The following is an 18,328-nucleotide window of genomic DNA, read 5'->3' as shown; positions in this document are numbered from 1 at the left end:
AATAATAATAATTAGTATTAATAATATTAATATTGATCATAATTAGAATTGATCAATTAAGGAATTTAGACTTCTGTGATCCATAACATTGTCTAGAAATCTTCGGCAAAATCACATAATCAACCTTTTGTCGACGCGTTTCGAACCAACCAGTGTGGTTCATCGTCAAGACAAGTTGAAGAACCAATCTGGCTTAGCTCGATTAAATATAGTGTGCAGAGACTCCAACGGCTAAAATTCTAACGGCTAATTTGACCTAATGAACCTGGTCAAATCACTAAAAAAAAAAATTAATTAATATTTTTCTAGAAATAGTTAAAATTGGTAAAAAGGAATTCATTTGTTAATTTAAAATAAATAGATATATTATTAATATTATTTCTATTAATAGAATCTATAGTATAAATGGTTATTATATGTTAAATGATTTATTATAATTTATTATTTAAAAAATTGAATAATAATAAATTAATTTAAAAATAGATATATTATTAATATTATTTCAAATCTCTAGTATAATATTAATATTATAATAGTCATTACTAATTATTATTTAATATTAATAATAAATAGATATACTATTAAAATGTTAGTTAAATAGATATATTATTAATCTTGTTTCAAATATTAAGAGAATCTATAGTATGATACTCATATTTTAATTATAATGGTCATTATATAATATATATTAAATGATTTATTATTATTCAATTATTATATGGTAATAAATCACTACTATTATTATAATTTAGTTACACTAGGTAATTATGTAATAACTTAATGGTCCATTGGTAAGTTCTTTAAAATATATCATATTCATTATTTAAATATAATGGTCATTAAAATAAGTTATATAAAGTAATATAAGTTATGGTAAACTGAATAATGGTAAACTAAAAATAATGGTCCTAATAAACTATATCTTCATATAACCTATATTAATTAATATTCCCAAATTATTTAAATACAATAAATAGTATTAAATTACTATTATAATATAGTTACAATAGGTAACTGTGTATATAATTATTTAAATTTAAGGGTCCAATGGTAAACCAGATCATCATTTTTATTAATTATTTAAGTTTATTAATAATCTATATTTACTTAATAAATTATAATTCTAATATTATAAATAGTATTCAAGTTAAATCATTATTATGTAAATACCATAATTAAAGTATATGTTTCTTAATAATAGTATATCCATATTATATCATATAATTCTAATACTTTGTTGTTTATCATTTAAACCTCTTATAATTAATATAGTAATTTATATCCATTAAATTATCAGTTCAAGGCAATGAAGAAGAATTAAAAACCTATGCAAAGAATCTAATCTAATTTAAAATCACCCCTGGGATAAGGTTAATACTATAAATAGCCCAAAATTACTTAATAACAATTAACTAAATCCTGCACTCCAAAACCCGCCAAAAACAGAACTTGAGGACAGGGAAGACAGAAACCCTGAGACCTAACAAAAGGGGAATGAGGAGGCTAGGAAGACAAGGCTGGGACCCAGCAACGGCTAATCTTCCAGCCATCATCCCTATTAAGATTGTTCGGCCTTTTCTCAATCTCCAGGGCCTCTCTAAACTTTCGATGGTGAAACTGCGCAACTTTGGCAATGACTTGAGAATCTTCTATACAGACATGATGCATAGTCTTCCCCGCATGCTCAGCCAGGGCTGAGGACTTGGTCCTACCATGTCTTAAGTCAGCCGAATGCTCGCTAATCCGTTGATTGATCGAGCGACCAGTCTCACCAATATAAGGGCCCCCACAGGAACAGGGAATGGCATAGACGCCCTTCATGTCCTTAGGGTCAATAGGAATAGGAAACGCGTCGACAAAAGGTTGATTATGTGATTTTGCCGAAGATTTCTAGACAATAGAATTGATCAAATTAATCCTAGAATATTGTATTAATATATAATATTGATAATATTAATCCTAGAATATTGTATTTAATATTTAATGTTTAATATTAATTATATATCAAATATGTTAGTATAATGTTATTTTTATTTTTAAAAAGAATTATTATCAATATATTTTGATATTTTGGGAGAAGTATTATTAGTGTAATGGGTTAATATTAAAATTCGTTAAAATTATTTAAAATGTATAAATATTGATAATAATTATTATTATATTAAAATAGATATTTTAAAATTAAGAATCAAAATAATTAATATGGATAATTTAAATAGTTATTTATTTATTTTTTTTAATAGTTTAATTAATTAATGATAATGGTCATTATCATAATTAATATTGTAAATGTTTAATTGTGTACTAATTATTATTATTATTATTATACTTAAATTAATAAAGCGAGTTAATTTCTCTGATTAGGGGAAGCCAGCTTCCACTAATCTCCATACCATTGTCTTTGTTGAGATTATGCAGGTGTTTGATAATTTCAAGAGCTTCTCTGATCTTTCGCCTATGGTGTTGCTCTTCCCTAGCGATAATTGAGGCGCTTTCCAAGCAGACATGGTGCTTAGTTTTTGAGGAGTGTTCTGCCAGGGCGGAAGTACGAGACCTTTCATTCTTAATATCAGCTCCATGTTCTTTGAGTCTGGTCTGCAGGGAGCGACCTGTTTCACCAATGTAGCTTTTTCCACATGAGCAATCAATTTTATAGACCCCTTCAAGTTGATGTCTATCAATATTATCCTTGACAGATCTCATACCTTTCCTAATAGTTCCAGGTGCTGAGAATTATGTGCTTATTTTTTTCCTTCTTAGGATCCTTACTAAGAGCAGTACTGTGATGTTTTCACGTGGACATACAATGAACTCAAGACATACGACATGTGAATCCATCATGTGATACTGGTTAAGGAAAGGGCCAAGCCATTCCAAAAGAAGCTAAGGAAAGTACATCCTACACTTGAGCTTCTCATTCAGAAAGGGTTGACAAAATTTTTGGATGCTTAGATCATATACATAGTGCAACACTCAATGTGGGTATCAAATTTGGTCCTTGTAAGGAAGAAGTTTGGAGATTCGCCTGTGCGTAGATTTCTGAAATCTCAATCGCACCTCAGACAAAGACATCTACCCTATTCCATCCATGGATAAAATATTGCAAATAACATTGGGGTCTGAAATGTTTTATCTGTTAGATGAATATTCTGGATATAACCAGATTCTAGTTGTAGAGCCTAACAGACTCAAAAACATGTTCAGAACAAAGTGGGGCATGTTCGTGTTTCGACGAATTCTGTTTGGGCTAATCAACGCTAGTGCAATATTCCAATGTGCTATGGAAATCGCTTTCTGTGGATTCATTTGACAAAGCATAATGGTCTATCTTGACGATGTAACAATATTCTCCAAACATAGGTTAAACCACCTATGCCACTTGAAGAATATTTTTAAGTGATTTCGCAAGTATGGGATACCCTTAAATCCCAAGAAAAGTATTTTTGTAGTGTCAGAGGGTAATCTCTTGGGCCATATCATTTCTAAGAGTGGGATTAAGGTAGACCCACACAGGGTCAGGAGAATCATGCAAATTCTCTTCCCAATGAATAAGAAATCCATGCAGTCTTTCTTAAGGAAGATGAACTTCCTCCGCAATTTCATTTCCGACTATGCCCATATTATCAAACCAATGCAGGAGATGGTGAAGAGGGACACAATATACAAATTGGATAAAAGGGAAAAGGATGTGTTTTCCTGTATTAAGCAGGCTATAGCAAAAGCAACCACATTAGACAACTCAGACTTCGGTAAAGATTTCTTGCTCTACACTTTTGCTTCTAATACCTCTCTTGCTTCTGTGCTCACTTAGAAGGATGAACTGAACAATGAGCGACCTATCTCATTCATGAGCGCAAGTCTGCAAGGACCAAAGCTTAACTACCCTACCATGGAAAAACAGTCTTATGCAGTGTACAAGGTGGTAAAGCACTTCATGACCTATCTATTGAAGGACCATTATGTTATCTTTGTCATGCACCCAACAGTAAGGTCACTGCTTGTTCAACAAGAGATCGGTGAAAGTAGAGCGAACTGGATGATCGGGTTACAAGAGCATGATCTAGAAATCAAGCCAATTCACAGAGTCAAGGGTCATGGTATTTTCCAACTAGAAACAAAAGTAGTAAATGTGAAATAGGAAGAAGAAGAGCTCTTGGGATGGGAGCAAGAGATTGATATGTCTAATGTTGAGTGAGCCTCCCCCATTATGAGCATAAACTCTTGGTATCAAGATCTGCGTGAATACCTTGAGCATGACACAATGCCCTCTCACTTTTCTTTACGACATGAGAGGGGACACTTACATAAATATTTATCTTATTAGTTGGTGCATTGGGTGTTCTTTAGAAAGCACCACAACAAAGTAATGCTCAGGTGTTTGGAGGTGCATGATTCATAAAAGGTATTGCAGGATATCCATGACAGACCAACCTGGGGACACTTTGTAGGCAACACTACATCACATTAGCTTATGTGGTCCAACTTTTACTGGCCCACATTATTCAGAGATCCTCCTGCTTACACCCGAAAGTGTCTGGTTTGTCAAAGGCATGCCGACAGAAACGAGAAGTTAGCCACCCCACTACAAGGGGTAAATTTTCATCAATGGGGCTTGGACATTATTGGGGAAATATTCCACACTTGTCAAAGCAACACCGCCACATCTTAACTGCTACAAATTACTTCATGCGGTGAACAAAAGTAGTTCTGCTCAAACAGGTGAACGATCAAGAAGTCATTAGCTTTCTGCAACAAAACATCATTTCTAGGTTTGTTGTTCCTATGTCACTTGTTTTTTACAATGAAACATAATTTTCATCGTTAAGAATCTATGAATTTTCAATGGAAAATGGTATCATATTGAAACATTCAGCTAATTATTATCCGTAGGGGAATTGTCTTGTTGAATCCATAAACATATCCGCATTATAAAAATGACCATATTCTCTGAACAATGAAACAAACATTCTACTTTAGTGAATGCCTTATGGGTTGACCTATCACGCCAAAACCTTCCCTGAACACCTCACCTTACTTCTTGGTGTATGGAAAAGAAGCCATCCTCCCACCAAACATCGACTTTCCCGTTCTCCAACTATCACAAAAATCCCAAGGCAAGCCATGTTTTTTAGTTCAAAGTAGGATGGACACACTCCATAAGCTACAGGAAGAAAGGTTGAAAACTAAAGAAAAAATTTCACTTCACTAGAGTTGTATCGAGAGCTGGTTCGACAAGAAGTTTGCAGGGAACAACAACTTTAGTGTAGGTGACTTAGTCTTAAAGTGGGACAAAGCCCACGAGGTAAAGGGGAACACACTAAGTTTTAGTCACTGTGGATTGGTACATTCATGGTGTATGAAAAGCTTGGCCAGCACGCATATCGCCTTCAATCACTTGAAGGGAAGATTGACTCTCTCCCTATCAATGGCCAAGACTTGAAACAATATTTTTAGTGAAATTTGGGGTTTTTCCCTACATTGTGTAAATTTTCTTTTGTTTTGTTGCTTTCTTGTTTATTTGAATCTTGCGTTGCTTGCTATTATGTGAATAAGTGTTGTGCACGAATATATCGTGGCTTCTAAGTATGTGTATGGCTGAACTACAAGAGTCTTGTGACACTTCAACATTTGGCTAGCCTTCTGTCTATCTTCCTTGAGTTGGTTACATCCTTTAGTTGATGAAGTTCAGATGAAAAATACAATCCATCCATAAGGATATTTTTGATCTAACCATGAACCGATGTCTAGTCCAAAAACCTCATGTCTATACACAATTTTTTTGCTTTGGTGTTCTCAAACTTATTAAACTAGTAGAAACAGAGAAAGGAAAAAAATCTAAACGAGAAAACCTAAAACAGAGGTCTCTATATGCTTATCTGAAGGAACAACCTATTATGCTCTCAATAAGTCGGGATCCCTCTTCTTCCCCAAAATAATTAAGTGCCAATGCAGGATTATCTTTAAATAATAAACGAAGGTGAAAGAAGAGAAAGGCTTCCTACACAGAGAGGTGAAGAAAGAAACTCTATTGGGGTATTGTCTAGGCTCGTTGGCGGTGAAACAATGTTTGTGTTCCTGCATGACTTCGTTGGGGTATTTTCCAGGGTTGCTGGTAGCAGAGCAACACCAGAGATGAAAAAATATACTCTGAAAATATTAAGCTCGCAAGCTACATGATGCAAGAGTATTCAACCCAAGGGAAAATCATTGTAAATAGTAGACATAGGGGGTCATGCATTTTAGGAAATAGTTTTCCTAAGTCTCAAGTCAATGTAATATTTAGGGCTTTAAGTGTGATTTTATTAGATGATGGGAGAATATGTAAATGATCTCAAAATAAATAAATGAGAACATGAGTGGTAGAAGTCAAATCCAACTCTCTAGGAGCAAGAGAGAGCTTTTAGGAATTAATTAGAGTAGATATGGACCATTGAGCTGATAAGGAGACTTTTCTGCTTTAAAACAGAGGGAAAAGATGGAGTGGATAAAGTCTGCCACATATGTATGCATGTAGCAAGATTTAGGGATTTATTTGAGTGATTTAAGGAAAGGATGGGATCAGTAATCCAATCCAAGTTTCCATATAAGCATATGTAAGCCTACGGGCAGAGAGGAGGCCACGAATAGTAGAAATCAGGCCTGTGTGTGTGAGCGAGATCGAGGAGTCTCGAATGTAATCTATCTTTTACATTAATATATATACATAGTTATTTCTGAATGTCTAAATAGAGTGTGAATTGTGTGTTTGTGATGAATTATGGTTTGAACTTGTAGGTTCTGTTACATGAGAAGTGCAGACAAAGTTCAGAGGACACATAGAGGAGAAATTGAGAAATGTTGAGTAGAACAGCGAAGTGAAATTGGGCCAAGACAGAATCAAATGGAACACAACGGAGAATGAGACAAAGGATTGTGGATAATCCTTTGAAACCATTGAAGCACTAAGGCAAAGCCTTAAGGGGCATGAGAGATTAAGCCACAAAGAGGCGTAGTGGAATAGCAAAGGCATAAGGCGAAACCTTTAACAAACCCTGAAATCCATAAGAACTGAAGAAAATGGTGTAAGATCAAAGTAAATAGGCGAGTAGAGGAATTAAGTAATAACGCTCAACAACCGTTAGATCTGGTAGATCAACGGTTGAGATTGAGTCGCAATCGAGGCTTGGAGAAGTGCAATGAACAGGCATGATTAATCGTGGACCGTTGGATCGTGGCCAGATCAACGGTCATGATTAAATCGCATATCGGCAATCGGAGGCGCCAAGGGTCAGCAGTTTATGAAGGTTGTGATATCGTCGATAGCAATATATCGATGATCGGCGTCGGGCTTATTGGCGATCGGGCGTTGGTGCTGGCGGAGATTGGAAGGGTCGGCATTCCGAGAAGCGGAACCACCGATAGTTATGAATGAGACTATATAGAATTTGAGATCCGCCTTATATGTGCTCGAGCAGAGTTCTCCGTGTATTTTCCCATTATTCCATTATAATTGCGATAAAGTGTTGCGAGCCTTTTAAGGCTTAAATGACCCGATAGTCATATCGGAGTCGGAGAAGGGTTGATGTACCACATATGTGGTAAGGCCATTGAAGATTTCCGATAGCGATTGCGATGTGGTTAAACCTCGGGGACTGTGTAGAGTCTGTACGAAAGATTGAAAAGGTATGTTTTTGCGGGATTTTCCCTTGTAATTGAATTATAAAGGAATTAGCGTGATAGAAGGTTTTATACGTAAAACCATATATAACCAAGGTTAGAAGAGGGAAGGTTATATATATATGGATTGTGGGTTATAAAGGTTTGAGGACGGTTTTGATTCTCGATAGGAGGTTTCAGGTGGGGTGATTGAAGTTCCTATACACAGGAACTGTATAAAAGGGCCACTTGACCATTTATGGTTTGAAGATTTAACTCCATTGCAGAGTTAAATATCCTAGGACAGTTGTGGATGCATTAATGATAAATGCATACTGTGGTTATGTGCGGGCGTTACCCATAACCTACACCATTACTGGTATCAGAGCAGAAGTGGTATCAGAGCAGATTTGTAATCTGTAAGAGGGAACTTTGAAGTTGTTGGAAGTTTGTAGCAGCTCCAGCATAGGCTTGGAGTAGCAGGAATAGAGAATTCCTTAAAGGAAAGAAAAAGCAAGATTGCTTAATGCAAGTTCTGAAGGAAAGAGGACAACCAGAGGGTGCAGAAGAATGGGTGAAACAAGATCATACTGAGAACTTGAAGGTCGGATAATGTGTTCTATTTTAAATTGAGAATGTGTGTTTTTATACTAATGCACAGGTGACAGCAAGAGAAGCTGTGAGAAGAGAACATATGAGTTCTTGAAGACAGAGTAAGGAGAATACTCTGAAGAAGAAGTGGCAGTGAACCTGAAGAATCCAACAAGAGATTGGACAGAGAGGACAACTGAAGTGTTCTCAAGAGGAAGTGAGAGATTGCAGAAGCCTAGAAGGAGCAAAGGTGTTGCTCAAGGGGAGGTTCCAGACAGAGGACCTATGCTTACCAAAAGACTGAGTGAGGAGAGCTTAGTGAGGTAAGATTGCAGCTAGGAGGACTAGCTATTGCAGAGGCTTGTTGCAAAGGAGCTCATGAAGAAAGAAGAGAAGAAGATGACTACTGATAGTCATAGCAGAGGTTCAGAGAGAAGCCACAATAGAGGATATAAGAAAGAGGATGCCAAAGCAAATGGCAAGAGGATGAGTCAAGAAGAAATTGACAAGGAAGTTGCTGAATTAAAAGAACAACTCAATGCATTAAGGAGAATGCTTGAGGAAAGCCAAAGACTAGGTTGGGTCTTGAGGAAGAAGCCAGTGGAATGGAATGAGATGTAGAGAAGGCTACAACAAAAGCAAGTGAAGTGGCTGAAGGAAAAAATCAAGGAAGTTGAGTTAGAAATGGAAGAATCCATTTGTGAACCAGAACAAGGAGAATTTCTGGGAGAAAGTGAAGATGAAGACTTGAAGACTGAAACTTCAAGTGAGACCAAAAGGTTTGATGATTTTAAATATGAGAATTTGTGTATGTTTGCAGGTGAAGGACAATTGGCTGATATTGTCATGAAGAAGGAAAAAGACTAGCAGAATCAAAATTCTGTTCTGGAAGAAGATGAGATAGATAGATCTCATATATAGCTGGAGAAAGATGTCAAGCAACCAAGTGAAGGGCTTGAGGAGATTGAAGAAGAGACAATCAAAGAATTTCTGAATCATATGAATGATTTAGAACAACAAGGAGATATGATGGTTGAACCATCAAGTGAGACCATAGGGTCTTATATTTTTAAAACTGATAGTTTGTGTATGATGGCAGATATTGCAGGAGAAAAGCAGCCATTTGAAGATATCTTCAGAGAAGATAAACAACAAGGGACTGAAGGCAAACTTGAGGAAGAGACTATGTTAGCTGAAAACATAGTAAAGGATCATCAATTCATTATGATGATAGGCACAGTGGAGATAGCCATGGAAACTGTTGAGACAGACAGTAGGGAAGAAGGACATCTACTGAAAGATGTTAAGAAGGAGGAAGCCAATGCAAAGCATTTAACCTTGGGAAAAGGAACACTAACAAATGAGTGTTTTGAAGAGGATGGATAGTCATTTGAAGATGTCAAAAGTCTGAAGGAGTACTCTAGGAGAACACAGTATATTGGAGAAGACCTCTTGAATGAGGGAAGTAATGATTTTCTAAAGTAGAAATACCTTGAGAGTACAACGGTCAAATGAAGACAATATTTTAATACTGTAACACAGCATGTAAAGGATGAAGCTGGAAGAAGAGAGCACTGTGATGAAGTGCTTGATGAGTGTGAAGAGGAAATTAAACTTCTGGAGAAATTGATGAGAGAACTTGACGGTAGAATAGAAGCTGTAGTTACAGTTTCTGAAGAAGAAGATGTGTCTCAAGTAGCCATGAAGACAGGAAGATGCAATAATTTGTTTGTAGGTTCATTAAAAAGCATGAATGAGTATGACTGCGTGATCAAAGAGATTGAGCAGAAATTGTTTGAAGATGGTAAACAATTTCAAAGTAAAGATAACCAATAGTAGTTTAAAGGAGGAGAAGTTCACTACTGTGAACCCAAGCAGGAAGACATCATTAGAATAGATGGTGTGGAAGAGAGACTAACTGATAGTCTCATGAATTCTGCTGAGAATTCAAATCAACATACTGATGTGCTGACAGAGGAGAAGGAAGAAACTGAGCAGCAAACTGAATTGTTGCCAAAGGGAAATAAGGCACAACAACCTTATGTTTTTTATTTTAACAAGTGTTTTGAGTGTGCAGGTTTTGTTGCAAATGTTGGAGGAGATTTGGAACAAGTGAACAACCAAATAAAGATGGAAGAAAGAATGCTGAACAGTCATGATTTAATCATGAAAGAGGGTAAGGATGATAGGGAGGCAACAAGTAAACCAAAGAATGAAGCAAGTAAAGCAAAAGTTGGAGCAAGCAAAGAAAAAGTCAGCATAGAAGACAACAACAGTAACCTGAAACAAAGAGAAAGAGACATAAATACAAAGCAGAAAATGGACCACTTCAAAGATATGTTGGACATAGAAATTGAAGAAATGTGGGATCTGATGATGAAGTAGACCAAATGGAGAAAAATGGTAACAACAACAAGCAAGATCAATCAGAATTTGAACCTGATTGACAGGAAGAAGAAGAACATGGAGAAAAAGACATCAAGCATACAACAACAACAAAGGAACAAAGCATTTGGACAGTTATAGAACAAGGTATTGGATCTAGGAAGACTAAGACCAAAAGACACATGATCAGTAGATCATGAATATTTTCTACTTTGGGAGTCTGATGCAGGAGCATTCAGCCCAAGGGAAAATCATTGTAAATAGTAGACATAAGGGGTCATGCATTTTAGGAAATAGTTTTCCTAAGTCTCAAGTCAATGTAATATTTATGCCTTTAAGTTTGATTTTATTAGATGATGGGAGAATAAGTAAATTCTCTCAAAATAAATATATGAGAACATGAGTGGTAGAAGTCAAATCCAACTCTCTAGGAGCAAGAGAGAGATTTTAGGAATTAATTAGAGTAGATATGGACCATTGAGATGATAAGGAGACTTTTCTGCTTTAAAACAGAGGGAAAAGATGGAGTGGATAAAGTCTACCACATATGTATGCATGTAGCAAGATTTAGGGCTTTATTTGAGTGATTTAAGGAAAGGATGGGATTAGTAATCCAACCCAAGTTTCCATATAAGCATACGTAAGCCTACGAGAAGAGAGGAGGCCACGAATAGTAGAAATCAGGCCTGTGTGTGTGAGCGAGACCGAGGAGTCTCGAATGTAATCTGTGTTTTACATTAATATATATACAGAGTTATTTCTGAATGTCTCAATAGAGTGTGAATTGTGTGTTTGTGATGAATTATGGTTTGAACTCGTAGGTTCTGTTACATGAGGAGTGCAGGTAGAGTTCAGAGGACACACAGAGGAGAAATTGAGAACTGTTCGAGTAGAACAACGTAGTGAAATTGGGCCAAGATAGAATCAAATGGAACACAGTGGAGAATGAGACAAAGGATCATGGATAATCCTTTGAAACCATTGAAGCACTAAGGCAAAGCCTTAAGGGGCATGAGAGATTAAGCCACAAAGAGGTGCAGCGGAATAGCAAAGGCGTAAGGTGAAACCTTTAACAAACCCTAGAATCCATAAGAACTGAAGAAAATGGTGTAAGATCAAAGTAAATAGGCGGGCAGAGGAATTAAGTAATAACACTCAACAACTGTTAGATTTGGTAGATCAACGGTTGAGATTGAGTTGCAATCGAGGCTTGGAGAAGTGCAACGAACAGACACGATTAATTGTGGATTGTTGGATCGTGGCCAGATCACAGGTCATCACTCATCTCACACTTATCCATTTTCAGAAAATCTTCTCGACCGATCAACTTAGCTTCATCGGGCTCCGACTGAACTGCGAAATGCATAGTTTCAGCCATGTAAGTTGTGACCTTGATTCTTGGAACTATGCAATGCATAGCCCCTATTCTCCAAGCCTAATTCTCTATGAAATTCCTGAGCCTAACTCTCGATATTGACCCCCAGAATTGTGCAGTTGTGTCTCCCAGTCTGCCTTGAACTGCGCTCTTTGCATCTTCAACCATTAATATTTTCCCTTATATGTTGGAACTGTGCAATGCACAGAATCCCAACCTCTATTGGCCTCCAAAAATGCGCATATACTTCTGCCAATGTCGTTTCCCTCAACCAGACCCCACTGCCTCCAGAAACTACACAGTTATGTCCTTCAAGCCTCCTTGAGCTGCGCATTGCGTGGTCTTAGAGCCCAAGCTCTCCCCCTGACTGTTGGAACTGCGCAATGCATAGTCATTGGGCCCCTCTCCACAATCTGTGACTTGTCTTGGGCTCAGTTCATGGATAATAATGCATCATCTTAGACTAGTAGGTTTTCAGATTGATGTCGTCCTATCATGAATGAATTGTAGGAACATGTACACTATCAAGTCATGACGAGATGATGAAGAAGGAGAAGAAGGAGAAGAAGGAGGGAAACATTCTTAAAGACTCTATTGTAGTTGAACTCAAAAGTGGATCAATTAAGAGGAATAAAAGGGACACAATTTTGCAACTACCATTCCAGACTAAAGATCATTGAAGACTTTGCATCACCAAGCCATGCAGAGGTGAAGAGAAATCATATCCAAGAAGACATCCAACACTTAGCAACAATTTTGACTTGACATTGGAACATCACAAAGTAGCCCATGTTAGTAGTGTCATGTCATGTCTTGTCATGAGTGGTCATATGCCACATCACTATTGTGGACCATGTATATTGTATTCAAATGTATTGTAAAGTGGAAGTCCAAGGGACACACATGAATATAGAGAGTATTGTAAGTTGAAAAGTCATTGGATTTTGAACATTCATGAGGGTAGTCAAATATTCACAAAGGGGAAGCATCACCCCTTGGTTATATATACCCCCTCATTGTATGAGCAAAGGAATTTTCACCTTGGTTCCTCCCACAAGTCATTAGAGAGATCAACTAGTTCTTTGAGGAGCAAGGAGTGGCTCCAATGTCCCACTATTGGGGCTAGTGATGTACAATGTAAACATGTGTCTTGGAAATTTTTCTTAACAACAGAAGCCTTTAAGGCAAACACGTTCTTCATGCATGGACTATGAATGTTTGTAAGACTATTCTGTGGACGTTTGTATTTCATGTTTGCTTTCACATGTACTAAGATAGTTGAACTATTTCAATTATTTTAGTGCTTATCTTATTGAAAATGTGTTGTAATGGTTGTTATTGTTGTCCCATCCTTGTGGACTATTCCATGGGATATTAGACAAATCTTTCCCTGTTTGTTGGTTGTAACAACCGTCACATCTGTTGTGGACTATTCCGCTGGATGTTAGACGAACCCTTCTAGTTCATGTGTGTCTCTTCCTTGGTGGTACTATTACCTCTCACTTAGAGGTTCACTTTTCTCCACCCTTTGCAGTAGAAGAACCCTTGAAACTCACCAGGTACACCTCCGTTTCTTTTTGAGAACACAATTGCATCCCTCTCTCATACTGATAGCTAGATCCAAGGTAAATATTTAAGGATTTGGCAACTGGGCCTTTATACCAAATGGGATTCCTACACCAAATGGTGTGAGGTATAATTGGGACTTCATATCAGGGAGATCCCTTGAATAATGGCGGGTCTGACCCCGTTAACACAAAGGATAAAAGGCGTGGTGTAACAACCCTGGTAAAAAATCTATGTAAAAATTAATAAAGGTAAAATAATACCTTGGTCATGGGATACATATTCCAAGCTGAATGTTGGGGAAAAAACATAGTGATGTGGATCACTTGTGATTAATTAATGGTTAAGGAAATTTCCAAATGCAATGGCTAAGGCTTTGGAAAGGCAAATTGGCATTTATTTATGAAAATAATGGAAATTAGAAGAAAAGGGAGGTGAAAGGTCACAGGTTTCATGTGAGGAGGAAAATGAAGGAAAATAATGGAAAATTGAAGAAACTAAAGGCCTCATTAATAAAAAGGTTTTTGAGGATCAATTCATGGCTTTTGTCATTTAAGTTTTGGAGCTCTCTCTATATTCTCTCTCTCATACTCTTAGACACTTATAGTTTTATTGGAGCACTCTTAGAGGAATGTGGCATACTTTGGGTTTTGGAACAAGGAGGCAAAGAAAGAGCGGGAAAGCGCAAGAGGACATCGAGATCAACAACTACAACGAGTTTTTCTTTGAACTACTGAGTTAAATGTATGTTTTCCTCACTAGTTTTGGCATGCATGGCATATGCATGTGGTTTCTTGGTTATGATCTATCATTGGCATGGAGGATTGCCTAGATTGAAATTGGATTTGCCTAGCCTTTCCATTTCCTGGATAACCATGGTGTTGTGGTTTTACTTTTGTTTTATGGTTGGTTTTCTTGTGCCTTCGGCTATCGGTTGAGTTACTAGTTCCTGGAAGCCTTGGTTGGACAAAAGCTCTGGAATCCCTGTAATAGCTTGGGTTGAGTTACTAGTCCTGGAAGCCTTGGTTGGAAAAATGCTCTGGAATCCCTTGGTGGGTTGAGTTACTAGTCTTGGAAGCCCTAGTTGGACAAATGCTCTAGAATCCCGACAACATTTGTGGCTTGAGTTACTAGTTGTGGAATCCCTAGTTGCAACAAAAGCTCCAGAGCCTTGGACAACTTAGGTAGAGACCAATCTGGTGATGGTTAGTGATGTTTAACCGTGAGGTGAAATCATTGGTTTAGGGTTGAGTTTTTTGGTCTCTCAAAGCCCTGGATGGTTTTGATTGATTTGTTTTGTAAGATCCCACATTCATGCTTGGAATATGGCTCAAGGGTGACTAGTTGAAAGAAATATTTGGTTTAGCCTAGTCTACGGTCAGGTGGTTCGTGGAAGTCCCATACCTAGTCGACCTATGCAATCATCAATAAGAGCTCTCATTCTCCTTGGTATTTTATGGGCAAGTATACTTGTTTATATGTGGTTTATATGGTTGTTATATCCTTGATATTTCTGTTGGTTATATGATGGTTTTGAATGTGTTTTATGATAGTGGAAATGTATGGCTTTCATCATGTTTGGGTTAATTATTGAATGTACAATGAATATATGGATTAATAGATGGTAATGTAGTTATTGTGAAGAGGAACCAATGCTTCATAGTGATTCTCAGATAAGTAGGAGGCCCCTATTCTTAGATATGTTGTTTAAATGTGTAGAATGCATATTAGTGACATGTTTGAAGAAATGCCTGTCATGGCTAGTATGGGTCCAGTCAAGTCCTTTTTCAATTAATTACATTTGTATCATTATTACACTATTATATTTCATTTCTGGAAGTGTCATGGATTTCTAGGCAGTGACCTGAGCCCTGGGCCTGAAAAAGTGGCACATAAGTCAGAGTCGCAAACACATAACTACTTGGGAAAGTCTCTAGTCGCATGCATACCTATGTTGTGGGAGAGACTGGAGGGTCCTAGTTGCACTCATGCCCATGTCATGGGAGCGACTAGGGGATTAATGTAGTAAAAGGTCAATTTGTCTTAGGGGCTAGTCACTTGGAAGGTTTGGATGGCTCCTGGGGGCTCTACAATAGGTCTAGAAGGTCTGTGTTGTTGTGTTTTGTCAGTTCCACTTACTTAAACTGACACACAGGGAGTCCAACCATATCATAGTAACTCTGTGTCACATGTTTACATAGTGGTATCAGAGCATGGTTCACCTCTTGGACTGGATAGGTGGTGTGTTGGTCATGCATTCATGTTGGTTGCATATGTGTTACTCATACATGTGGTCTATGTTCTTGTTGCATATGCATGGTGTTGATCATGGTTGTAGTGATGTCACCATGTGAAGGTTGATGGTGTTGTCATGGAATGTGTTGGCATGAGTGTATGATTGGTTATGCATGTCAAAGTGCTTATGTGTTGTCAAGTGTGCATTGGTATGGTTGTGTTTGTCATGCATGAGGTCATGGTCTATGATTGATATGGTTGTGCATTAATGACTGGACTATGGTTGGAATGATGTTTATATGTTGTTTTATCTATATGCTACATATTTACATGTTGTTATGATTATGTTTATACATGTATTATGTTGATTGGTTGATCTTACAGACTAGATATCCTCCCCGAATGATGCTAAGGTATGTTGGTTTGTTTATGATTTGGTTTGACTGATATAAGTTGCCCTGCAGGAAAGATCAAGATGAATAACAAGATGGTAGACTATAGTTCACGAGATTCTCCTTATGGATCAGATGAGCAGTGTGGTGTTGGGAATTCTTCTGACTTGGCAGACACATTGAGAAGCTTGAAGGCATAAATAAGGAGTTGTAAAGCAGATAATGACAAAATCATACAGCCACAAGAGAAACAAGTAGAGGCTAATGTAGTAATCCTTCATATTTTGTTAAAATTGCAGTGATAGGGGCCACTTCAGATCAGTCATGGGCAGGAGGACAAAACTAATGTGGCATATGGTAGTAAGTCTCTTGTTGGGTACAAGTCAGATATAGATGACACGATTAGAGATGGCAAGTTCTTGGACACTCTAGATAGGAGAGGTGATAAACCCATGTACTATTCTAGTTCTGGTTCTGACAGGCACAATAGTCATAATCATTATTATCCTTATAGGCGGAGTGAAAAGGGATATTTTCCAGATGAGTTTAAGAAAGAAATGCCACCTACATTTGATGGAGAGATGAAGAAGTCACAGGATGTAGAAGCATGGTTTCTTGGAATGAATAAGTTATTCAGATTGCATGATTATTCAGAGAACATGAAGACCAGAAAAGCTACATTTAGTCTTAAAGGTAAAGCAGATATATGGTGGGAAGATGTAAATAACATCAAAGATATTTATGAGGAGGAGTTGATTTGGAGTGAGTTTGGGAGTGTATTACGGAAGAAGTATCTATCGAAGAGATATTATGATAACAGGGCAAAGGAATTTTTTGAGCTGAAGATGGGATCTATGACCAATGAGGAGTACACTAGTAGATTTCTGGAGTTATTGAGGTATGTGCCTTACCATAGGGAGGAGAAGGCCAATATTTAGAGATTCCTCAGTGGGTTGCTGATAGCATTCAAAGACAATATTGAGTTTGATGAGCCTAGATCATTGGAGGAGGTCATCCAAAAGCTAAAGAATTGTTACGAGCAATCAAAGCGCATATCTAAGACTAAGCCAACTTGGAAAGGTAATGCAAAGAACAAAGGAAAATGGAACAAGAAGCGAACAAGACCTTAGGGTACAAGAAATTAATAGAATGAAACTCCATATAAGAAGTTCAATGCATTTGACAAAGGATAGGGACTTTGATCTGAGGAGAAAAATAAGGATGAAGGATGGAAGCCTTTGCAGTGTTGGACTTGTGGAGGAGAGCATCATAGGAGAGATTTTCCACCACATTAGGGTGGTAGACCACAGATCTAAAGTGCTCAGAAGGAACAAATAGTGGTATATGTTGGAAAAATTATTCCCAGGATCTATGCAGCAATAGATAACAGGAAGGCAGATCACCAGACATCTATTATCGATATGGATGGCAAGCTTTGTGATCGAGTTGTTTCTATTTTGATTGAACATGGATATAGTTATAGTTATGTTAATCCTGACCTGGTAGATACGTGTTGTTTGAATAAAGAAGTACATGAAGAGTCTTAGATAGTGCAGTTAGCTACAGGTACAAAGAAGCAAGTTCATCATTGCGTAAGATCTTGTGCATTTGATTTGAATGGTTTGCCTACCTCAACACATTTGAATATATTACTGTTGCGATCATATAATATTTTTTTGGGTATGGATTGGTTGTATCTTCATAGGATCTAGGTGGATTGTTATGGCAAGGATATTGAGTGTTTGGATGATAATGGAGAATAGAGAGTCTTACAAGGTAAGAAGATAACAACATTAGTGAGAATGGTGACAACTATGCAGACCAAGCGTAGTCGTAGGAAAGGGTATGTGTTATTTGCAGTGCATATTTATAGTGACAAAGATAAGGAAGTTGAGGATGTAGATGTTTTGAGTAGGTACCTAGTTCTATAATAGTTTCAGGATGTATTTCCCACAGAGATTTCAGAGTTTCCACCTCATAGGGAAGTAGACTTTTATATTGAGTTGGTACCAGGGGTAGCACTAGCATCTAAGGCACCTTACAGGATGAGCACGCCGAAGTTGGTAGAGTTGAAGTTGCAGTTGAAGAAAATGTTTGACAAGGGATACATTAGGCCAAGTGTATCACCATGGGGTGCACCGGTACTATT

This window comes from Pinus tabuliformis, chromosome 5_1 (genome assembly GCF_031772625.1).
Source record: "Pinus tabuliformis cultivar Carrire ecotype Pingquan chromosome 5_1, CPIR1, whole genome shotgun sequence".
Taxonomy (NCBI): domain Eukaryota; kingdom Viridiplantae; phylum Streptophyta; class Pinopsida; order Pinales; family Pinaceae; genus Pinus; species Pinus tabuliformis.
This window is presented reverse-complemented; position numbering follows the sequence as displayed.